This window comes from Triticum dicoccoides, chromosome 6B (assembly GCF_002162155.2).
Source record: "Triticum dicoccoides isolate Atlit2015 ecotype Zavitan chromosome 6B, WEW_v2.0, whole genome shotgun sequence".
NCBI classification, from domain to species: domain Eukaryota; kingdom Viridiplantae; phylum Streptophyta; class Magnoliopsida; order Poales; family Poaceae; genus Triticum; species Triticum dicoccoides.
Genome location: NC_041391.1, coordinates 319,107,693 through 319,113,390, shown reverse-complemented (window position 1 = coordinate 319,113,390; position 5,698 = coordinate 319,107,693).

The window sequence follows — 5,698 nt, the reverse complement described above, 5'->3', positions numbered from 1 at the left end:
CCGTGTACTCAGGGTACCAACGGTATCCAGCCTCAGTCATTACCCTGACCAACTTGGCGGTATGGCCGGGTACATCTAGGCATCGAGTCAGGCGAACCACTTGATTGAGGTCGCGAGTGGCCATCTGAAAGCACAATCATAATGCAAAGGCATTAGAATTTCTAGCAAAATTTCGGCAGCATAACAGCTGTAAATGCTCAAGAAGGATTTTGAGACATTTGACAAAGGATTTCATACACACTCAACATCATCATATCAAAGTTCTGAATCCATTCTAACAGCATAATGTGGTAGTAGAACTGAACTAGGCTTGTATCCATCGAACTTATAAGGTACTACTGATTAGTAACACGTGATCCTAATAGAGAGAATAGGTCCTAATTCCTTAACCCCCGGTGGAAGAATGAAATGACTCAGATCAGAATGTCATAAGATAAAGGAGTAAAAAGAGCCTTACGTTCCATCCCACAAACAATTCCCCTACATATAACTAAAGAATTTCTAGACTCAACATCGACCAGTTTGGCTTGGAGAACCTACAGGCAGTCCGGCTCTGATGCCAACGCTGTCAGGACCCCGACTCGATGTCACATCGATCTAGCCGGTAACACCTCATATCACTTTGCGGCCTCATGCACGGTATCCCCACGGGTGTCGCCTTACCTTTGCCCGGGACCGTTTGCGCCTTTTGGCTCACGTATATGATAGTGTCGCTAGCATCCATATGATAAGGAGCCCGGGCTGACATGACTAGTCGTAAACCCAAAGTGGCACAGACTTACAGGGACAGGCATCCATGACCCAGCTTCGAACGTGTCGGTCATCAGCAAATGGGTCCGGGCTGTAGCACTGGGCTAGCAGGACTCCGGTAAACCGGGCTGTAGCGGGCTAACAGGACTCCGGTACTCAAAGCGTGACATTTCCCCGAAGGGACAGACACAGGAACGAAGAAGGACACATGCCGGCCAGCCTAAGTGTTCCAGAGCAGTAGCAAGCTACCATGGCTCAGCGGTAACACTAGGAGACATTTCCCGGTAAGAGAGGCTACTAAAGATAAACAACTAGATAGTCAGATCGCACACATACCAAGCATTTCAATCATACACACAATATGCTCGATATGTGCAAATACAACGAAGCATCACAACGTGACTCTACGACACAAGTACTTTATTTAAGGCTCAAGGAGCCATACATAGCATACACAAAGATACGGGTCACACGACCCAGCATTCAAGTCATACAGTCATACAAACCAGCAGCGGAAGTACATTGTCTGAGTACAGACAACTAGTAAAATAAAAGAGGCTTGGAAAGCCTAGCTATACTACGTGGTCCTTCACAAGCTCAGGGTCACCACCTGGGCCTTTAGCCTACTCGTTGATGTCAACGTCTACATAGAACCCATCAGAAGGTGTTGCAGCGTCTTCTGTAAAAAATGTAAATTATAGCAACATGAGTACAAAGGTACTCAGCAAGACTTACATCAGATCCTACATACATGCATATTATCAAGAAGGGTTGGTGGAGTTATTGCAGCAAGCCAGCTTTGACTCTTGGCTAGTCTATCCTACGATACTTCAACTTGAAATGGTTTTGCGCACACGAGTCCACTACTCACCACTTCAATACACTACCGAGGATCCACCTCCGTCTTCCTACGGAAGAGCCATCCTCGGCACTCACACTTATCTTGAGAATTTTAGTAGTTTCCATTTACTTGTCTATGAACTGTATAGGCAACCAAGTAGTCCTTTACCGCGGACGCGGCTATTCGAATAGATTATGATAACCCTACAGGGGTGTACTTCTTCATACATGTTTCCACCACTTAGCGTCTGCACACGACATGTGCTCGGCAGACTTCAAGCGAAAGCCGACGTGGGTGTAGACCACGACCTACCTAAACACTTAAGCCTCTAGTCCAGGTTTATCGCCTATTCAGGTTCCATCCGCAGGGAGTCCGGCCGAGGTTTCCCATACGGCCCCGAACGATGTGAACAGGGTTCCCGAGATACCTAACGGGTATTCGGTACACCCGGCCACGTACCTACCGCATCACAGCCCACCCCTACGGTCAGCGCTGTCCACGGCCTCCAGTAGGCTACAAACACCAGAAACTACTTGCAACTCCTTGACAGAGAGCTAGGGTGAATAAGAAGTCGAGCGGGGTCATATTTCAGGGCCCAATGCATGGTAGTAACTATATCTCAAATCACACATACAGATCTCAGTGCTTAAGGTCGGCTTCAATGAAACAACCCACCATGTACTCCTACATGGCCTCTCATCGATACCTTTACCAAATCGTGTTCACCACACCACTCTCATTACCGACATAATCATTTCACTCTAGCCCATCACCCAGATGAACCAGACCTGACACAACTCTAAGCATAGCAGGCATAGCAAGGTAGGAACAACACATACATATGGCTCAATCAACTCCTACACATGCTAGTGGGTTTCATCTAGTTACTGTGGCAATGACAGGTCATGCAGAGGAAATGGGTTCAACTACCGTAGCACACAGCAGTTTGAAACGCGTTGTCTTAATGCAGTAAAAGAGAGCAGGAGCGAGAACATGGGATTGTATCGATATGATCAAATGGTTGGTTGCTTGCCTGATGGTTCGATGCACTGATACGGTTCTTCGTTAGGGTAATCACGGTACTCCTCGGAGGCAGAACCTGTCGTAAAGGACACCGATACACAACCATCACCAAACAATGTGCAACAATATGATGCATGCATGAAACATGGCAATATGAGTGTGTTGGGCTAATGCAACTAAAACCAGAAGGGTTTGAACAAATTTGAGTCAAAGATTCAAATTTCAAACTCAAACTTGGCCTTTTAAAGTGCTTTTCCTTGTTCGGCTTAAAACATCAATTTAACTTGTTTGATCATGCATGAAAATAGTACAGATGGATAGATTGGATTTTTTTGATCATTTTTCATATATAAATTGTCTAATTTGGAGTTACAGAATAAAAGTTATGAATTTTTGAAGTTTAAATAATATTCTGGAATTTCCTGATTAAATTTAAATCCAGAAATATAATTATTGCGCCAGCATGACGTCAGCATGACGTCAGTGGTCAACTGCGGCTGGTTGAGGTCAAACCTGACATGTGGGGGCCACACGTCAGTGACAGAGGGGGTTTAACAGGGTTAATTTAAATCTAATTAGGAATTAGTGGCGCTGGGGCCCACTGTCAGTGTCAGGGGGGGGGGTAGTTAGTTTAACTGATTCAGTTAGTGCTAATCCTAATTAGCTATAGGGCTGGGCCCACCTGTCAGGGACACAGGGGGGGTCCTGCCGTGGTCAAGGTGGGTCAAACCCACCGGCGACATGACGCCGGCGAGGCCCGAGACGGCGGCGCGATGCGGGATCGCGCTACAGGGCACGGGCGAGGCCGTGCTTGGGCTCGTTGGAGAGCCCTTGCTCCCGCGCGTCGAACGGTGGTGGTGGCCGTGCCTGAGGTGGCCTGTACCGTCGACGGCGAGCTCGTGAGCGGCGGCCGGAGTTCGGGTGCGGTCGGAATCGGTGTTGCAGGGCGTTAGGGGAGGCGTTGGTGCGTGCTACGTGCTCTTAGTGAGGTGTGGAGCACCATGGTGTGCTCGGCTTCGAGCTACAACGGCTCCAGCTACGGCGGCGACGAGGCACGGCGGCGGCGACCTTCGGAGCTCAAAGGGGGCGGCAGCTACAGGAGGCTAGGGACGACGGGGCAAGGGGGAATCGAATCAGTGGCTCACCGCGGAGCTGCAGGGATGGTTAGCGGGCTCGGGGGCGTCCGGTAGCTCCCGATTCGACGGCGACGATCTCCGGTGGCCGAGAAGGGGAACGGCGACGTGAGCGGCGATGCAGGGCTTCCGGAGGCCCGTGGAGCAGTGGGGAGGAAGAGGGGGTCGAGGCGGAGCCTCTGGGCTAGTCGGGGGAGCGAGGGGTGGCCGGTGACGGCTGCTATGGCGAACGGCGGCGATGGTGGTGTTCGGCCGTGTGAGAGAGAGAGCGAGGGAGAGGAGGGAGGAGCTGAGGGAGAGTGAGTGAGAGCAGGGGGGAGGCGTGGCGTCGTCCGGGGCATCAAGCGAGGAGGGGAGGGCAGGCAGGCAGCCGAGCAGGTGGCGTGGCGCGGTGGCGCGCGCGCGCGCCGGCCACACTCCCCTCCCTCTGTCGAGGACGAAGACGACAGAGGAGGGAGGCGGGCTGGGCCGCCTGCTGGCTGGGCCACACAGGGAGGAGCCCAGGTAAGCTTCTCCCTTTTTTAATTATTTCTGTTTTCTAATTTCTGACATTTGTTTTGATTTAAAAAATATATTAAATCATTTATTTACCTTATGCCAATTTTTGCAGGAGCTAGATATATTATTCCAGAGCTCCTTTATAATTGGCATAATATTTGGACATATATTAATATATATAACTAATATATTTCCAATGCAAATATTTATGCATTAATTCCAAATGCCCAAAATAAATACCTAAGAGCTCTTAAAAATATTGGTTTGATTTTTATCTCTGTCCAATATTTTCAGAGAGCAACATGAGCATTTTCTTGGACCCTTTTGGAGAAATTTTTATTTGGATCATTTTCAAAAATGATTCTGAGGGTCTCACAAATCCCCATTTCAAATTAAATGGAAATTTAAACATGATGCACACACTCTGATGCATGACTAGCTAGGGTGTGACAGGCATGCGCAAGGGGAACAAGAATGAGTTATAAGTGATGATTTCAGCACTTTGAAGCCACCATAATGGGTGCATGAAGCCTTGGACGAAATATACAAGATGCCACTTCATAAATTTCGTCCCGAGGCTATTTTAGGTGCTGCGTCATCTTATTATTGGGCCAGGCCCATGTAATTTCGAAATACATAAGTATAGGCTATTTTTAGAGTACGTATGTGTGGGGAAACAAGAGATAGGGTTGATTTCGGACCCCTCCACCAAGGGCCACGAAATTCCCCCCCTCTTCCTCCATATATACAGCCCTTAGGGCATCGTTTAGACTTCGGGTTTTGTTTAGATTAAAAGTTCGCCATAGCTGCAACTTCGCGTACTTCATTTGTGTTTAACGACCAGACAAAGGCGTCACAGAACCCCACCTTGATCAATAAAGCTTTCATCTTATATTCGCAATATCCAGATTGCAATCTCAGTTTCTTGCTTGTTCTTCGTTTGCTCGCAGGAAACAGACCCTCGTGGTCAGGTTGATCGTGCTCCGGCGTGGTCAATAACCTCTCGGAGTTGGTTTAGCGATTGCTAAGGCGCGACGTCCTCGCACGTTCGTATTCGGATCGTCAAAGTCGACTGCCACCAAAGCGATATCCATCATCTCATCGAAAGACGGGACACCTTTGCCTCTATCAAGTGGTATCAGATTTCCAGGTTGCTCGGTGAGATTTTACAGTTTTTCGTAGTTTAGATCGAGTCTGTTCTTCATACCTACAGTCCACGAAAAAGCCAAAAAAAATTAGGGTTAGTTCATCATATCCGAACCAATCTGAGCCTTTGCATAATCTTTTTAGGGTTTTGCTTTGTTGAATTTGCGGTTGCATCGTCGTGTCTAGTTGCTGGTCTTAGCGTTAGTCTTTTGGAGTTTCGAGTTCTGGTCATAAGTTGTCACGCCGCCACCGCACCATCATCATCGCCCCTGTCACCTACCACCACCGCTCCGAATCCGTATCCATA